This window comes from Equus quagga, chromosome 1 (genome assembly GCF_021613505.1).
Source record: "Equus quagga isolate Etosha38 chromosome 1, UCLA_HA_Equagga_1.0, whole genome shotgun sequence".
Taxonomy (NCBI): domain Eukaryota; kingdom Metazoa; phylum Chordata; class Mammalia; order Perissodactyla; family Equidae; genus Equus; species Equus quagga.
In genome coordinates this window covers 61,001,867-61,021,861 of record NC_060267.1, presented here as the reverse complement: position 1 = coordinate 61,021,861, position 19,995 = coordinate 61,001,867, and the positions used below count along the sequence as shown (strand labels likewise).

At 43.5% G+C, this 19,995-nt stretch overlaps 1 long non-coding RNA gene across 1 annotated transcript; it reads right to left on the bottom strand.

The window, feature by feature from the left end:
- Window positions 1-9,635: 9,635 nt before the first annotated feature.
- Window positions 9,636-19,923, bottom strand: LOC124227575 (uncharacterized). Its single transcript, XR_006885519.1, has 3 exons — window positions 19,756-19,923; window positions 10,663-10,729; window positions 9,636-9,693 (listed from the first exon to the last, which is right to left on the bottom strand). It is a non-coding gene; the product is annotated as an uncharacterized LOC124227575 (long non-coding RNA).
- Between the last annotated feature and the right edge of the window lie 72 nt (window positions 19,924-19,995).

Below are 19,995 nucleotides of genomic sequence, written 5' to 3'. Positions count from 1 at the left end.
GATGAATCCAGGCAAGTTACTCAAAAGCATCTCAGTAAAGAAAAAAAAATCGGTAGTTCCATATGAGAACTATTTATTTAAACTCAGTCTAAGTTACTGGAATCACATAAGAACTCATTCCTTGCCAAGCCGTTTTGCCTCGTTATTCAAATGGATGAGATATGCCTTATTGTTACATTCTTCCTACCATGGAAGAAACACACACACTGGCTGTTTTGGTGTCTGATCATATTTGATAATATTTTAACATCCATACACTTCAGACCAGAGCGTCCTAGATGATACAATTAGAATTCGAATGCATAGACTGCTGGAACTGAAAGGGACTCTCAAGAGCATTTAATCATATCTCCTCCCCTTACAACTAAAGAAAAGGAGTTGCAGTGAAACCTACTTGTCCCTTGTCACATGGCTAGAGAGTGGGAGTGCCAGATCTAGAGGCCATGTCTCCAGTCTTCCTATCCGGGTTCTTTCCACGGACCCGGCTTTCCAGCATCAGCGCAGGCTTTCTAAACATTCTGGAAGGACTGGATGGAGGCTATTCAAAGCCTGAATGGGCAGTGAGTTCCCTCTCTTGCCCCAGTGCGTTGCATTCTGTCAATCAGGAAGGAGGGCATCAATGCTTACAGTTGTCAGTTGCTCCCATATTAAATCACTGTCTTAATTTATCCAAAGTCCATTGTTGCTATGCAGTGAGCAGTCAAGAAGGAGCATTTTCGTTTTGAATTATGTGAGCAATTCAGTCATCTGGTTCATGTCTAAGAATGATTTATGGCTAAGTGGCATGCATAATTTGGGGCAGCAGCCTTCTGACATTGTTTCAATGAGTCCGTGACAGGAAATCTGGCTGCATTAAGCTCCTGCCTTCTCACTCCAAGGAGGCCCATGCACGCAGCCATGAAGTGTTAAAGACTAACAGGGAGCAGTAGCATGCAGAGGAGAGTTCCCCTTGACATTGTAATTATCCGCAGGAGAACCTGCCCATCGCTCGCTTCCTGACTTTAAGCAGCACGCCTGGTTCTAAGCCTCCCTCTCATCTGTAAAATGTTGAACGGATCTAAACTCGATTAAAACATACTGTATAACTGAGCCAATATCATAATTTGTAAGAATGAGTTAACTCCAGAACTGAGAACACAGTAACAATATGGAAAATGTTGAAAACTCTGTGTCTGGGATCCCACAGATCTAAGTAGGGATAAAACCCTGCCCGGCATTTACTAGCTGTGTAATCTGGAGCAAGTCTCGTCACCTTCGAAACTTCGGAGATCTTTCGTCTATTTGTGTTAACTTAACATGAAAAAGTTCAAACACGCTCAAAATAGAAAGAGTAGAATAATTAACTAAAATGATGCGCTAATCACCGGTTTAAGCAATTTTTAATATTTTGCTAATATCGTTTCATCTCTCTTCCTCGACACTTTTTTTTTCCGGAGGTATTTTAAAGAACATTCGGGCAAGTTGTTTTACAGATCTCTGGGCTTTAGCTTTTCACCTAAGAAATGATGATCACATCTAATCCAGGGGGTAGAACTGTACCGAGTACTCAACCAACGTGAGCGCTCCCTGCCCACGACGGCGCCGCAGCGCGCCGCTCCGCCCGCGGCAGACGAGCACTCTCCAGCGCGCCGCCCGGCTCCAGGCCGCGCTCAGCCCGCCCCGCAGGACCGCCTTCGCCCCCTGCGGCCGCGCTCCCCCAGCCCCGCTCGAGCAGAACGAGGTTTGTCCCTCGCAGCCCCCCGTCGACGCGCGCGAAGACGAGGGGCGGGGACAGGAAATGGGGTTGGGCCGAGTTCCGGGCGCGAGGCGACCCTGGCGAGAGCGGAGAGCGGCCGCTGCGAGCTCGGAGCAGGCTTCGAGATGTTCCGGATCGAGGGCCTCGCGCCGAAGCTGGACCCCGAGGAGATGAAACGGAAGATGCGCGAGGACGTGATCTCCTCCATACGGAACTTCCTCATCTACGTGGCGCTGCTGCGAGTCAGTGAGTGTCCGTCCAGGTGTGGCCGCGCGCCCCGCGTGATGCAGGCTCGGGGTCCCGGGCTGGGCCGAGCGGCCGCGGGGAGCAGGGCGGTGCGCGGCTTGGCGCTGCGGTCGGGTGGGGTGCCCACGGGCGCGGCTGATCACCCCGCCCCTGCCGTGAGGGCTAGAACGGAGACACCTCGAGGGGCATCCCCCAGAGCCGCTCCCGCGTTTCCCAGGCAGATTTACGGTGGAGAAATGGTGGCTCAAGGTCACTCGGCGACTCGGTGAATGATCTTAACCCGAAACCCAGAGCTCTCACTCAACTCAACAGTCTCCTTCCTTTAGTGCTGACCTCTGAAATCCAAAAGATTTTGCTTTTATTTGTACAGAGGGTGAAATACATAATTGCGTTTTGGGGGAGGAAGGAGGAGAGTCTGTAGGATTAGTGATAAGATCTGAGGTTGTATTTGATTTTCCATTCGGTGGAAACTTACTTGCCTTACCTGGTCTTGACAGCAGGCCTTTGAGAGGCCGGCCGAAGAGTCTGCGTATCCCTCTGCAGGTGAGAAGTCGACTTTCAGAGGCGCTGGGGAGAGGCTTCAGAGTTACCGGACCCTGGGTGTGAGAGCTGGATGCAGCTTTCGAGATCCGCTCTCCAGTTTCGCTGATGAGAATCTCAGAAGTGATTTGCCTCCTCCCCTCTTTCCCAGTTCGATATTCCTTTCATTGCTCTTTGCTGTACATCGTTGGCACGTCTGGATGGAGGGACAGGGATGATTCCAATAAATGTAGGCCGTACCGAGGCCGGCTTCTAGAAGGCTCACGTGGGGCCCGGGCCGCGTCTCCCTCACTCGGTGCCGCTGCACTGTCTGTGCTATTCCTCTGCTTCCCCAGGAGAGGGAGCTCTGGTGAACAGAGACGCCCAACCAGCCTGCCGCTTGAGCAGCTCTTTACAGCTCCCAGATTTACTTATTTCCTCCTCTTACCGTTTTTTCTTGACTTAGATGCCAGTAAAATATTTGCTTCTTCTCAGTGACCCTTCTATTAGATATAGATTGCTTTTTAAGAAAACACAGAATACTGTTCCTTATTATCACTTTTTAAATTGAGGTATAATTGGCATATTAGTATACAATTCACCCATTGAAAGTGCACAGTGCAGTGGGTCTTAGTGTAGTCAGAGTTGCACAGCCATCACCACAATCTATTTTTAGAACATTTTCTTTCCCTTTAAAGGAAACACTATACCCATTGGCCGTTATTCCACATTTTCCTCCTTCTCCAGCCCTTGGCAATGTCTAATCCTTTTGCCTTTATGGATTTGCCTCTTAGGGATATTTAATACGCATGGAATTGTATAATATGTGACCTTTTGTGTCTGGCTTATTTCACTTAGCATATGTTCAAGGTTCATCCATATTGTAGCATGTGTCGGTATTTCCTTCCTTTTTATCGCTGAATAATATTCCATTGTGTGGATATACCACATTTTGTTTATCCATTCATTTGATGGATGGTCCTTTTTTTCTGATAAGATTTAGTAGGAAGGACTGGACGTGACTTGGTCAGCTTCTGACAGATCTCAGTATCTTCAGTTTACTATTAACAAAATGTCATATTAATTCAGTATGGGTATTGAGAAAGGAGATCATTCTTGCAGCTTTTTTGGTCACAGCCCTTTTTGTTTCCTGATTTTTTATTGTAAAAATACATGTCACATAAAATTTACCATCTTAACTGTTTTTAAGTCTACGGTATAGTGGCATTAAATACATTCATAATATGCAGCCATCACCACCATGCATCTCCAGAACTCTCTTCATCTTGTAAAACTGACACTCCATTCCCCTCTCCTCCCAGCCCCTGGCAACCACCATTCTACTTTCTGTCTCTATGATTTTGATCACTCTAAATATCTCCTATAAGCGGAATCATACAGTATTTGTCTTTTTGTAACTGGCTTATTTCACTTAGGATAATGTCCTAAGATTCATCCACATTGTAGCATATGTCAGAATTTCCTTTTTAAGGCTGAATGATACTCTGTTGTATACCTCAGTTTTGCTTATCCATTCATTCATCTTTGGGCACTTGGGTTGCTTCTATGTTTGAGCTACTGTGGTTAATGCTGCTATGAACGTGGATGTACAAATTTTTTTTTTTTTTTTTTTTTTGAGGAAGATTAGCCCTGAGCTAACATTTGCCGCCAGTCCTCTTCTTTTTGCTGAGGAAGACTGGCCCTGAGCTAACATTCATGCCCATCTTCCTCTACTTTATATGTGGGACGCCTACCACACTGTGGCTTGCCAAGCTGTGCCATGTCCGCACCCAGGATCTGAACTGGCGAACCCCTGGCCACCGAAGCAGAACGTGCGCACTTAACCGCTGCGCCACACAGCCGGCCCCCAAATATCTCTATTTTTAATTTTTTGAGGAACCACCATACTGTGTTTCCTAGCAGTTTTACCATTTTACATTCCCACCAACAGTATGCAAAGGTTCCAGTTTCTCCCCATCCTTGCCAACAGTTTTTTTGATACTAGCCATCCTAATGGATGTGAGGTGGTATCTCGTTGCGCTTTTAATTTGCATTGTTCTAATGATTAATGATGTTGAGCATCTTTTTCTATGCTTATTTTGGCCACAGCACTTTTACAGACAATAATAATATCACTTCTTTAGACCCCTATGACAACACTTCTTACTTTTCTAGACATTTCCATCTACACCATCCTAATGGACCCTTACAACTACTCAAGTTGAACTGTATCGTACAATACATAGCTAGTCAGTGGGAGATCAAAATGTGTGTCCAGCTCTTCTGGTTCCCTAGTTCAGTGTTGTTTTCCCCCAACCTCTGCCTTCTTTCAAATGTGTTTTTAAAGGTGAAAAATGCCAATTTGTTTTTTCTAGAGTTTTGTTCCTTTGACAGTTAAATCACCAAAGTAAAGGACTGTCATTTGAAAGAGCATTGGGTTTACTCTTTATGGCCTTGGGAGGTAGAACTACCCGAAGACAAGATTTTATATAGTGTAAGAATGAACTTTATAATAATCATAGCCACCTGATGCTGGAATGGGCCACCTTGAAAGCGTGAGTCCCTTTTGCTGAGTTGTGCCGGCAGATGCTTGGCCACCGCGTGGCGTTGTTTTAAAAAATGTGTTGAACTAAACCTGTAAGGTTTACCCCCTAATCTTATAATTCCGTATTGTAACTTGTGGGCTCCTCGATCTGAAAACAAATTCTGGGTTGGTTTATTTTTCTTTCAGCTCCTTTTATCTTAAAGAAATTGGACAGCATATGAAGATTGGACATCACAGGTGAATGCATGAGATGAAGAATCTGGTTACAGTTTCTACTCCTGTCTGCAAAAGAACAGCCCAGAAAGATGTAAGAGACTCTGATTGAATGGACATACAAGTTCTACTTGTTTGATTCAACAGCTTTGGCTCTAGTAACTGACCTTCGTAGCTGAAATATAAAACTGGGAAGTTGAAAACATTTTGTGGCCATAGTATGCCCTTATGCCTGTGATATTCAGCTTCCATAAATGTTGGTGTAATTGTAAATAATGTCAAACTCCATTTTCTAGCAAGTCTTAATTATAAGGGAATTATGTCTGCAATGGCACTGTCTTGTCAGTCATTTCTGTTTGCCTTTTTACTTCTGTCTGCAGTGTATTTGTTGAACAGTATATATTGTTCAGATTAGTCAGGTTTTATGGAATCCAGCACACAACCACAGTGACATTTAAGGACAAGACCAATAGTCTCTATTTTTAATAAACATATCGATTAAGAAAAATTGGGTTTTTCTTTTTCTTAACCCACCTTTTGCTGCAAACCAGTAATCACTAGTGAGACTACTATGATAGTCTGATTGTTACAAACTGCATTAAATTGAATTCCTCTTGTTTTGGTCTGGAGAATTTGCTAATCCTGATAAAGCGACATTGTTTTATTTTTAAGCAGTCTTTGTGAAAGGCAACGTTACTGCTTGGTATGGGTTTACTCTTTATGGCCTTGAGGATATGTAATGCGGTCAAAGGGGAAATGCTGTGTTTTTAAGTGAGATGGTTCTCCCAGTTTGTTGGGGAATGGGGATGGTCCTTAACCTTCCCAGAGGCAACTACCTTCACCTCCTATTAGCTAATTATATTGATATTCACCTTCATGTCTCTTAAATAACATGATTGTATTGTTACTTTATGATTTTTCTGTTTAGACATTGCCTACTGAATTCTCCATGCATGTAAGGATTTAGATCGCTTTCCTTGCCTCCATCACTCACACCTCTCTTCTCACAGTGTACTTATTAGCATGATTTTGATTAGATCAATTTCATTAGGGCTCCAATTGCTGTTTGTGTTTTCTTTTCCTGTACACCCTTTATTTTTCCTAGGCTTAGTTTTCTATGAACTTACCACTAAATTAACTAAACTTTTTATCTAAATTGCTTACAATGTTCTGTTTCATTAGATAGACAATTTCACCTTGCTGAGTAATTCTTTCTGGAGCTTTCTGACCTCCCCCAGTCTGGGCTCATAATCTTCTATGCCTGGTGTATGACCATATTCTGGGATCTCCCTTCACCATAATCCTGGGGATTCCTTTTCTTCTTCTCCCATGTTGGATCTCTTGTTTTCCGTATCTGGTGTCCAGTATGCATTTGTTCACTGAACCTCTATATTGAGTACAATACCCCTGCCAGTAACTGCCTAGTACCCCACAATCCAGAGAATCCTCTATTTTGTCCTTTTCAGGAAATAAACTAATTTGGGAGGGAGCTGGGGAAGAGAGGCTGCTTAGCTATGTAGAGATGAAGGGAGTATCTGACTACTTAAACCTTCAACCGATTCTTATTTTATGTCTCCCCCTTCACCTCCTGCTTCCAGAGGTCTGTGAAGCCACCAGTTCCTGAGGCTTTAGGGATTCTAGAGTGTAAATTTGGTGGTGGTTTCGCTTTTCCTACTGTTGACTCAGGATTCAGTTTTCTCGGGTCTACCACGTTATTTACTACTTGTCCACCTGTTTTTCAACTTCTAACTTCTTGTTGTTGTCTCCCCATTTTCTATCCTTTTACGTTTATACCTTAAAACAAACAGAACTCTTTGCTGTCATTTATCGGCAGTTCAGGAGGGAATGGGAGTAGACGCATGTGCTCAGTCCACCATGTTTACCCAGACAGCATGGATGTTCAACGTGTGATGCTGTGTTTCATGTTGGTAATGTACATCCATTCCTGTCTTAAGGAGGTGCAGTATATAGCACCATGGTCATGAACACGGGCTCTAAAAACAGGCAGACCTGATTTTGAGTCCTGGATCCAATAATTATGAGATGGATGACTTTTAGCACCTCAACCTCTAAATCTCATTTTCTTCACCTGTAAAATGAACATAATAGAAACATCTTCAAAGTGTTCAAAGCATCCTTACTTCAAAGAATGAAGTAAGAAAATGCAAGTAAAGCAGTTAGCACGGTGCCTAACATTTGGTAAAGGCGGTTAGTCTTTGGTATAAGGTGTTCAGAAGTGATTCATGCTGGCATTCACTGCATTAATTGGTTTCGTTCATATTTCCAGATAGCATGCTTATCCTCTAATTGTATACAGACTTCACAATTACCAAACACTGGAATTCATTATTTAAAAACAGCCTTGATGAATCAGTATTAATGCCATTTCACAGAAGGCGAGTTTGAGACGCTGGAAGTTTCAGTGGCTAATAAGTAGCAGCTGGCCAAGGCTTAGGGACTTTTAATGTTTATTGTACCCTATCCTTAAGTACTTTTCTTGGGGGGGAAGATGTGTGATGATTACCCTGGATTCCAGTGTATGTTGAGACTAGAATAAGAGAAAGAGTGATGGTGCAGTTTTTATGGCTGACTTTTTAAAGCTCAGGCCAGAAACTCCACTGGGTGGGAGTCTAATACTTGTAATAAAAGTTCTGAAATAGTACATTTAAAAACAGTTGGTGAGATAGAGAGATATATATATATATATGGTTGAATATGTAATGTAAATAGTAAAGAACCATAGCAAATTTGCATTTTGTAAATTCTTGAAATGGATCTTAGAAAGAGATAGGGATAATTGAGAGAAAATGTTGCTTCTCCACAAACAGGTTGCTTAGAGGGATACGAACTAAGGAGTTTTGCTTAGTGCTCTTCTTGATACCAGCGCGCTTCGTTTTTGAACTGCTGTATCATTGCTCTGTGTAGTTCTTCTGTGAGGTCAGTTAGCATTTCAATTACAGTGTGTTCCACAGATGTCAGGTGGGCACACTTGGGCCTAGCTTTGGAATGAAGAATAAGTGCAGGAGTCTGAACTTCTTTTTCTCTTCCCCCTCTTTCCCTTGAGCTAAGCATATCTTTCACCTATGAAATCCAGGCACCAGAGGCTGTTATAGACAGCGTACAAAGGAAATCAGCTAGACATTTTTACTCTCTTTTGCTACACTTTGACCACTTGATAAGTTCTGCATGTAGCTGAGGTCATCAAAGAAGCCACTAAAGCAAGAGTTGGCAGACTTCCTGTTGCAGGTCAGATGGTAAATACTTTAGGCTTTGGGGGCTCTGTGGTCTCTGTCAGCTCCACGTTGCAGTGTGAAAGCAGCCATAGACAGGATGTAAATGAATGGGCGTGGCTGCGTTCCAATAAAACTCTGTATAGAGGGAGGCGTCAGGCTGGATTTGACCTGCAGGTCACCTGCACCTAAAGTGAAGGGCACAATTTGGCAAAATGGGAAATAGCCACCAAATCACAGAACTGTTTCATTACTTTAAAGGTGAGAGGGGTTTGTTCTATTGCAAGCCAAATATCTCAAGGACCTAACCTTGCTGAAGGTTCAGATTGAGCTTCCCTGAAGAAATGACATTTAAAGAGACCTGAAGGATTCACTGGGGTTATCAAGGGAAAAAAGGTAGAAAAGGGAAGGTCGGGCAGGGATCATATTGAGCAGGGTAGGGAGTTGAGAGTTGCCTACTTAAACAGCCCTAGATGCAGTATGGGCACTAGATTTGAAGGGGGAGATGAAGGAGTGAATGAACAGACCAGTGTTGACTCAGATAACTGGTATAAGGCAAAGGAAGGATTCAAGGAAGACTTGAGGTGCGGAGGTTATCTGGGTGGACCCAGTGTAATCACAGAGATCCTTGAAAGAGGGAGAAAGAAGGTTCAGAGTCAGAGAAGACATTACACAGAAGCAGAGGCCACAAACAGGGAAGGTGGGCAGCCTCTATGTTCCAAAAGCTAGAAGACGTGAGGCCCAGATTGTCCCCTAGACTCTCCAGAAGGAACACAGGTCTGTTGACACCTTGATTCTAGCCCCTTAAGACCCATTTTGAACTTCTGACCTCCATGACTGTAAGATAATAAATTTGTGTTGTTTTAAGCCACTAAGCTTGTAGTAATGTGTTACAGCAGCAAAAGGAAACAAATATATTTATAGTACTCCTTCCGCCTCTTTCTTTTACTGTGGCCCCATCCTCTTCACATCTAAAGTAAATCCCTTACCTGTTCTGCCGTCTTGTTCGAATTTTATTCACTGATTACATACTCGTTCTTGAAATACTTTCTGGGGGCCGGCCCCGTGGCTGAGTGGTTAAGTTCACGTGCTCTGCTGTGGCGGCCCAGGGTTTCACCGGTTCGAATCCTGGGCACGGACATGGTGCCACTCATCAGGCCATGCTGAGTCGGCATCCCACATGCCACAACTAGAAGGACCTGCAACTAAGATATACAACTATGTACCAGTGGGATTTGGGAAGATAAAACAGGGGAAAAAAAAGAAATACTTTCTGATCCTAGATTATCTTCTCTGTATACTTTCTCTCAGCCATGATCATAGTTTAATTACCCTCTATCTAAAGGAAACTCCCAATGTTACTTCAAGTTGAAATGTTGGCCATATCTGGATATCCACATGCCTGCTCAACATCTCCATCTCAGATCTTTTCAGCTTAGCAGGTCTAGAACTGGGCCCATCATCTTCCCCCTGGAACCTGTTCCTTAATTCAGTAGATGGCACCATCAGCACAGCTGCTTAAGCCAGAAGTCGGGGCGTCTTCCTTGAATCTTTAATGTAATCACATCTCCAAAGTCCCTTTTTCCAAATGAGGTATGTATTCACAGGTTTGGAGATGAGGACCTGGACATTCTGGGGTGGGGTTGGCGTATTATTTTGCCTACCACATGTGATAAAGGTTTAGATTTGGTGGGGAAAGTTGAAAAGAGTTCCCTTCTGCCCAAATCTGTTTTCTCTGGAGGTCATTTGCTGACCTCAGCCTTCCTTAGTCACTCAACCCCACAGTCATAACCTAGATTTGATTTCAAGCATGCTTTTCTCCAGTACTAATAATCTGGCCCCCCCAGCCCTGTAATCTATTCACCCCCCACCTAGTGCTCGCTTCCTTCACATCTCAGCTTAGATTCCACTAGCCATCGCTGTGGTGATTCTTGTGTATACCTTCCACTCTCTTCCCTCCCTCTAGCTTCATTGTGCTTCCCTGGCAAAACCTAACCCTGGTTAATCCGTCTCTGCCTGCTCTGTGCCTGCCCTGTGCAGCTGAAGGTGGCTGGAAGAAAACAGACATGCTGACAGGTTCCACTTGGAAAATGATGGCAGTCAACCTCCATTGGTCCTGCAGGACCACTACATTTCCTTAGGTCATTCTTCTCTACTAAACACACATTTCATACCTTCTCAGACCTCTAGTATCTCCTCTCTCGTCTTCAAGCTCAGCTGATGACATTGCTTCTGTTTTCCCTAAAAAAAGAAAGCTTCCATAAACTTACCCATGATACCTACTCACCCACCAGCATTTGTACCCTCCCTCCTGTTAGGAATGTCTGTGTTCCTGTTTAAGGCCAATCATATCCTACATGCACTCAGTCCCACCCCCTGTTAACTACCCAAGGATCTTGCTCCAGCAAGTCTCTGTCTGTCATCAGATTTTCTTTCTTTACTGGATTATTCCCAGTAGCATACAAAAGGGCTGTGGTTTCTTCTGTCTTAAAAAGAATTTTTTTAAAAAGCTCTGTTGCCTGTCTGTTCCCTGGAGAGGATTCTGGGAGTTTTGTGCAGGAGTTTTTGGGGGAAGTGTTTTTGGGAAAAACGCTAGAGAGCAAGTGAAACAATTCTGGGCACGGGGAGAAGTTGAACTGTGATGCAGTTGCAACTAGCGTGACCAGCAATCCAGGACTGTGCCAGTCTTAGCACTGAAACTCCTGTGTCCCAGAAACCCTCTCAGTCCTGGGGCGTGGTTGGTCACCTTAGTTGCAACAGCAGTTTTTTGTTTTTTTTTTAAGATTGGCACCTGAGCTAACAATGTGCCAATCTTTTTTTTTTTTTTTTTTTTTGCTTTTTCTCCCCATATCTCCCCAGTACATAGTTGTATACTTTTAGTTGTGGTTCCTTCTAGTTGTGAGCAACAGCAGCTTTAATCACTCCCACAGGTATCTGTGACTCTCAGACAGCCCTTCAGAGAAATCCTGAGTCAAGGCAAGAGGGCAGGGCCTTTGGACTCCTGCATCGACTCGTCACTGGCTGTGGGCTGCTGGGTGGGTGGGTAACTTTGTTGGAGGCAGCTTCCTTCAGCTGAGGGCAATTCCTGAGAGGAATGCAGCTGTGAGCTGCCAGCAGCCAACGCCCCTAGCTGCTGGGGAATGAGCACCAATTACCTTGATCCTAAAGTTGGGATCTGAGGGGTTCACCACAACATCCACCACGGTCCACTTGAATCCTCACCCCTGTCCATCTACCATCTCATTTCTCTGCCCTCTTTTACAATTAAATGCCTCGATAAGGTTGTCTGTATTTTCATTTCCTTTCTTCCGTTCTCTCCAGAACCCACTCCACTTAGGCTTGCATCCCCATCGATCTTCTGGAACTGCTCTTGTCAAGGTTAACACTGACCCATCTTACCCTATCAGCAGCATTTAACCCACGACCTCATTACTGTAACCACCCTGTGGGCCTTCCATAACACTAATCTACTAATTTCCACCCTCCTTCAGATTCTTTTGCTGGTTCCTCTTCATCTCTAACCTCTGACACTTGCAGTGCCCCAGGCTTCAGTCCTCAGACCTTTTCTCTTGATTTACGGTGTAGATTCTACACTGACTCCTTTGGTGATCTCATCTGGTCTCTTGGCTTTAAATTCCATTTATGGGCTGAGAATGCCCAGATTTATATCTCTAGCCTACACCTCCCTTCTTGATTCCAGACTTATCCAAAAACAGACTCCCAATCTTCCCACTTTCATGAAAACTCCTCTCAGTCTCAGGAGATAAGTCCGTCTTTCTAGTTTTGTAGACTAAAAGCCTGAGTGTCATCCTTGACTTTCACATTCCAGTCCTTCAAGAAACCCTGTTGGCCCTGCTTCTGAATTATAATCAAAATCTGACCTCTTCTCACCAACTTCATTACCACCCCCCTGGTCCAATCCACCATCATCTCTCTTCTGAATTATTGCAACAGCCTCCTAACTAGAGTCCCTGCTTCCACCCTTCCCCCTCTACAGTCAGTTCTCAACACAGCTATCAGAAGGGTCCTCTTAAAATTTAAGCCAGAACATGTCACTCCTGCTCAGAATCCTTCAGTGGTTTCTTGTCTCATTCAGAGTAAAAGCCAGAGTTCTTCTGGTTGCCCACAAGGTTCTGTACAGTCTGGTCCTCATTACTTCTCTGATCTCATCTTTTATGACTCCCCTCCCTCACTGCACTCTAACCACACTGGCCTCCTTGCTTCCTCAAACAAACTAGACATGGCTACTGCCTCAGGGCCTTTGCACTGGCTGGAATACTCTTAGATTTTCAGGTGCCTCACTCCCTCTCCTTCAGGTCTCTGCTTAAATGGCATTTTTTCAATGAGGCCTTTCCTTTCTCTTTTATAGGTTATAGGATGTTTCAGTTTGTGAAAATGCAACAATTTGTACACTTAGAGTATGTGCAGTCTTCTGTAGTTAATACGGTCATGTGCCACATAACGACGTTTCGGTCAACAACAGATCGCATATACGACGGTGGTCCCATAGGATTAGTAGCATATAGCCTAGGTGTGTAGTAGGCTCTACCACCTAGGTTTGTCTAAGTACACTCTGATGTTCACACAACGAGGAAATCGCCTAACGATGCGTTTCGCAGAACATGTCACCGTTGTTAAGTGATGTGACTATATTTCAATATGTATGTTTTTTTAAATTACAACCTCCCCAGCACTCCATACCCCTTTATTTTTCTTCCTGGCACTTATTTAATATATTTTTCTTTATATATTTTGGTAATTGTCTCTCTCTTCATTATGTTTGATGAGGGCAGGGATTTTGTTACGTTTAGCACCTAGAAGAATGCCTGGCACCTAGTGGGCACTCAGTATTCATTGAATAATAGAGTGGAGAAGTTTTTAACTGGTTGTGGGAAGTGTGAGAGTGAGCTAACTAGGAAAAGGGAAGACTGTCGGATGATACTGGCACCCCAGTTAAGACAGGCGGTCGTGAAGTGGCGGTGCCTGCATGCGCTGCTTCTCCAGTGCTGCTCTGCCGCCCAGCGGCGGGCTCGGGGAAGGTGCAGAGTTGGATTCTTCCAGGGGTGGGCTTGCCACCTGGATAAGGTGAAATGACAGGGTCAGGGGGTGAGTGAAATACGGCACAAGGCATCTAAAGTGGAGAAGGCAAAGGCCGAGGGCGCTGATGGGCAGGAAGAAAATAGAGGGGTCAGTCCTGCTGGGGGCGACTGCAGGAGAGGGAGCAGTGGAGCACTAGCCCTGCAGACCTGATGATAGGCCCCAGATACCGTTCTTCACTTTGAACGGACAGGAAAGTTCCTGTCCTGGAAAACAGAATCCATTCTTTTGGTTTTGTTTTCCGAAGAGAGAAATACCACCAGCTTGTGGCCTTTTGGGCTGTCACCCCAAGAGATGGTATATTAGAGTTGTTGTTTCAGAGCTAAGCACGTATGGGGTAGTCTGACAAGGCCCACATCTGACCTACCATCACAACTTTACTCTCCCCCTGTTTATGTGTTCATTTAGGAGGAAAGAAAATCACTGAGTACAGACATGTTCATGATCCTAAGATACTGTGGTTTTTATGGAATGGTGGAAGCATGACAGAGACTGCTGCTGGGTGTGATACAGCAACCAGAGCTTGTATGATGCTTTTCTTCCCAAATTCAGATTGCATTGCCTCTGATTATTTGAGCTGATGGGAGAGAAGCAATATAGGGATAATTTAAAATAATAAATATATTGCAAAAAAGTTTTTAGAAATGTGGTAGATAAGAACACAAGGAAATGTAGGAAAATGATCAAATGAATTGCTCATCTTAACATCATTAGTAAAATTCAGGTTTTATATGTTTTGTTTACTTTTGAGTAAAATTTAATAAGCTTACTGTTGAATCTTTTTATCAACTAAAATTTTATAAATTTTCATAATAACCATTGTTTTCATTAGTCTCAAGCATATGAAACAAAAGGCAAAGAATCCTTACTGAACATAAAGGTGTAAGTCAAACCTATTAAATGTAAAAAACTTATTCTTAATAAACTACTGTTATTAGCATAGTGAAACTATGCTGTTAAAGAAGTTGAAGAGAAAGGCTTTTTTTAATATCTTTCTTTTTCCTCTTTAACCCTCACTTTCGTTGGCAAGCACTCTACTGTTGAGAGGTTGTTCATCACCATAAAAAAGGAATTCATATTTCTTACTCTCTTGTTCCCTAGTAAAAGGTGCTTATTTATTCCTGGTTTGACACAAAGCATTTACTGTCTTTTTTCAGCCTGTTTTCTTTCTTACACATATTGAACTTAGATCACTGTCAATCATTTCATCTTTCCTGAGTTTAGAGAACAGCAGAGGGAGAACTGGAGGAAACCTGGAAACTGCGCTCAATAATACCGACTCAAAGTATCACTTATTTCCTTCTTCCCAATTCTGTTTGTAAATAAGGTGGTAAAATAGTATATTTTTAATACTTGTTTCTTGGTAGAAAAAGACTCTAAGATAAATGTGTCTTCATGTTTATGAGTAACTGATTTTCTGTCCATGTGTAATTTTAAGACTAAATGGACGCTAGGTGTCACATACCTGGGAATCAAAAGAATGCTTGCTAGGATACCTCCTGGTGGTGGGCTCCCTGCCAGAGGAGAGAATCAAGTATAATAGGGACTAGAACACCGGTAATATGTTGCATAAGACAGTGCCAGGCATCGGGGCAGAGCTGCTTTCCAAAACAAGCTGCACAGCAGGTCACATGGGAAGCTTTTAAACAGAAGACCTCCTGAATCGGGACTCCTGTGGGTGGCGCCCAGGAGTCTATCTTAAAAAAGCATCCAGGTGATTTAATTGGCCCGGGTTCTGCTTTGAGTAACCAGTAAATGAATTTATCTTAAGGCCTCTTCTGATTCTGAAATTCTGGACTGGTCGAGGAATGAGAGTCAAATAAAACTAAAAGTGAAAGCAATTTTAGGTTGCATTAGTAAAATTATAACATTAAGGTCTCCAGATCTGACAGATAACTTGAAGAGTAGCCAACCCACCAGGCTGGAGTTTGGTAGAGTACTGAAGGGGTCTGCGAACCACGCTGCTAGAGAACGATGGGGAGAATTTGAGGTGTGTAGCCTCAAGAAGACCTTTAGCAGGAGTCTGAGAGCTGCTTTTAAAAACTAAAAGGGTTGTCGTGTCAGAGAAAGAGCAATTGTCCCAGAAGACAGGATAGGATAAAGGTTTGGAAGCTAAGACGGAAGATTCCTTCTTGAACTAACTGACAACTGCTGTGACCACACTGGGCTGGTCATGGAAGGGGCCCTTCTTCACTGGAAATGTGCAAGAATCCAACAGGGATTGCCACTGTGGGAAAAAGTTTTCTGTCATTGTCTTTCCCTGTTACTGAAAACTACTTGAATACAAGTACTATCTCCCACATTTTTCTCTCATCTACTATCTTCACACAGAAGGGGCTGAATAAATGACTGCTGAACTAAAGGTGGGAAATACTAGCTTCCTGACACTATCTGTTGTCCAGGCCTCAGAAAAAGTTTCCAGTCTATTTGGTGGCAGTGTTCACATTCACAAATATTTATTCGGTGACTCGAGAGGACCAGGCACTGTGGTAGGTGAGGGATACGGAAGAGAATTCAGTTATGGTACCTATCATTAAGAGCTTACCGCCTAGCAGGGAAGTCGGACATTACCTAGTTTCATCACTCATTACTTCATACTATCATGTAAACTGCTGTGCGAACACAGAATAGGGGGCCCTGACCTGTTGGGTTGGGGAGGCAGCCAGGACGGCTCCCGTGGGAAGTGATACATCAAGTAAGATTTGGACGTATAGGAATTGGCCAGATAAAAGAGTGAGGAGCCTCTGAAAAGGGTTAAAATACGTGTTTAAGGAAGAAAGAAGGCCAGTGTGACTGAAGTGTGGTGAGCACGGGGGAGCAGAAAACCTTTAGCAGTTTCCCTTCAGAAAGTCCTCTTACTGTATTTTCATACGTTAGTCCTAAGAGATTCTACTCTGGCATCTCTTGGCCAGTGTATATACTGCAATTCCAAATGACGCTACACAAGAACAACCTTCAGTAACCTATTTTTCTGAAGGCTACGAGAATAAACTGGAAATAAAGCCCCAGGTCTTTTCCCTACTCTGTATTATGGGCCCCTCACAGGAGAGGGTGACCAGTCATTACTTACATGCTCCTGGAGCACGCACTCAGTCTGACAGAGGCGTACGTGGTGCCATTTGCCTGCTTTTGTACAAGTTCACAAAAACTTACATAGAAATCACTTATATTAAAGTTGAATAGACTTGCTACTGAGATGTAAAAACATTACAAAATCACTTATTCACTTTGTCTTTTAAACAACAATAGCCAATGAAATATTTTCAGAGTTAGGAAACATTCTTAAACTGTTTCCTTCATAGATAAAGCACAGCTGGCTTTAGTCCAATAAGCATTCTACCAAGGCAAAAGATCGGCTTTAAGCATGTCTGCTAATTTTCATCTTTTTCTCAAATTAGTAATACTATTTCTTTTTCCGCTTATGTCTATAAAGGACAGAAATGCAAAAGAATTTTAATATTACATAAACAGCTGTACAGACGATACTGCATTTGAAACTGAATGTTCCACTGGCAGCTGCCTCACCGTGCAGTTGCTTGAAATATTAATCAGCTGACATTGAAAGTATAAATTCGGTGAACAAAGGATGATTTAGAGACATCAACATGTGTTGTAAAAAATGTGAGTTGGAGAGTAGAGGTCCCTCTGTTAGGCAGAAGCACTAGAATTAGTAGTCGAAAGTTCTGGGTTACAGCTTCAGCTCTGCTATTAATTATGTGACTATATGAGTCATGTTTTACTTGCAAACACCAAAATCCAGTCTTGGTAGATTTTAGGAGAAAAGTGATTTATTTAGAGGATTATAGGTAGGTTAGCATCACCAGGAGGCTTGGAGGAATTGGACTTGGAGACTAGGCAACTCGAACATCACCCTTTGTCGTCTAGTCACTCCACACAACCCAGTGCAGTGAGGACACCATCTCTCCTGAGGATTAGAGGCCACCACTTGGTTACCAAGGCCACAGGAGCAGAAGTTGACTATCATGGCAGCCAGGGTTACTCGAAGAACTTGCTGCATTTGTCATGGTCACCAAAGAGAATAATTCCAGGACTCCACTTTGCCATGTCTCTGGCTCCCAATTCAAAATCCAGAGACTACTTAATTTGTAGTGTCAGGGTCACATGGAGAAGCAGAGAAAATATCTGGATTTCAGCTTTTATAGTGAGAGGCAGGCTCTGATTACCAACAAACTCATAAGATGAGGAATTCCCAAATGTAGGAAGGGAGTTCAGATCCCAGGCAGCCAAAAAGGATGACGGATGTCTATTATGTTGGCCCTGGACAGACTGCTCAGAGCCTCACTTTTCTATAAAGCCAGGTAAGTAAAGTTGACATGGCTGAGGAGATTGTTTTTGTGTATTCATTTCACAGTAAATACCAGCTATGTGCCAGGATGCAAAGATGAGCAAGTCTGCTCTCCAATAGAGGAGAAGAATCAATCAACAGACAGCAAGTAGTAGGATAGAGGCATGCACAGGAGAGATGGGGGCGGGAAGAAGAGAGGGCTCAACTGTGCCTTACAAATGATGTTCTTATATTTAAGTACTTATATATAAAATCAAATTTTCGTGCGCCACTAATGGGAAAGACAGCATGCCCTTGTAGAAAGCTGTTGTGGCACTCCTTTGAAAGGCTTGGCTATTTTAGAGAAACGCCAAAACAAACAATAATGTTGGCTGGCACAAATCCAGAAACTCAGCTTCTGATTGCTTATTGACAGACATGCCAGTTTCATACAATGGAACACTTTTCAAAGGATCAAACATGTCATAGTTTTGCCAGTCATTAATAATAAATCATTGAGTTCGTTATAGTGTGACCCCCCCTGTTCTGATATGACCTGACCTAAGTCAGAGTGGTGTTTCTACTATATCTGGCTACTGTGTACAGCTTTATACCCTTGCTTAAAATAAATTGTTGGTTTTAGCCTTTGGGGGATTTTTTCCCATTTATAAAAGAGAGCAGCTGCATGGTAACTTGGGCCTCACCCAGAATCTAATAGTAAATTCATCATATGTTAACATGGCATCATTTTTATAGAATACATTCTGTAGAACCAGGGACTGACAGAGGTCAGCTATTACAAACCTCAATCTGCTGCAGTAATTTCTCTTTCACAGCATCCTCAAGTTAGATTTCTGTAGCTGACATTCTCTTCTAAAATCCACAAGTCTATATTCAACTGCCTTTTTGATCATTTGGATGACACAGGCCTCTTAAAGTCCAAAACAGTTCCTGATCTCCCCCCACCTCCAAATATGTTCCCCCTTGCAAGAGTTAGCATTTCATTAAAGAGCACCTCCTTAGGCCTACTCAGTAGGTTAAGCTAGAAGACTGGGAATCCCCCTAACTTCCCACATGAAGCCAAGTTTCTCTGCCTCAAAAGTGTATCTCAAATCCATCTCTCTCCATCCTCATAACTGCAGTCCAAGTCTTAACCAATCTCCCTGCTTCCACCTCTTACTTTGGTCTACTCTGCACATAGTAGCTGGCATATTTTTTTAATAAAGATACCAAGTCACCCACCTCCTCCACCCCTTCAATGGCGTCCTTTTACATGAAATTTGAAAATCCTTAAATTAAGGTTTTAAGGCCATTTAAAATGGCCTACTAAGTGTTGCATGGTCTGGCCCAACCTACCTCTTAAACTTCCATTACACTGTTCTCTCCTTAACATAAGAAGCTTCAGACAAACTGGACGTCTTCCATTTACCCAAAGAGCAATCTTTGCCGGGCCCCACCCCACCCAAGGAGCTCACTCGGGCTTTCCCTGCCTTTTTTTCCATCTGGCTAACTCCTTACCTTCCTCTGAGAAGTCTTCCCTGACTACCCTCCCTTGCCCTCTACTTTTAAATCAGAGTTCCTTCAGTGCACTGGATATAATTTTAAGTAGATATTTATTTAAATAATATCTGACTAATGCCCACCTTCTCCACTCAAGAATTAACTTCAGGAGGATAGGAACCATTTCAGCTTTGTTGACTTCTGTGCCCCTAAAACAGCGACAGCAACAACCACAACTAACACATTTACTATGAGGCAGGCATTGTGCTAAACGCTATACATAGAATAATATGTACTCCCAGTACATTGTCTGGCCCATAGCCGGCCGTCAGTGTGTTGAATGAAGGAACGCAGCCCCGTATGTGCACATCTACAAGTTGCTCACCACCTCCTGGAACCGCGCGTTGCCCTGTTAACTGGTGATCGGAAGTCTTCATATGGACCCCAGCATGCCTGCCTGCAATGTCCGCCCACTGATTCGATTTCGGCGCTTCTGGGGCCACGCAGTACAAGGTCTCATCGTCCTTCCCCAAGCTCGACTTCGCAACGTCGCCCTCCCAGCCCTCCCCGCGGACCCCTTGGCGCGCCCGTCCCACCCCGGGAGTCTGGGAGCCGGCTCGCCCCC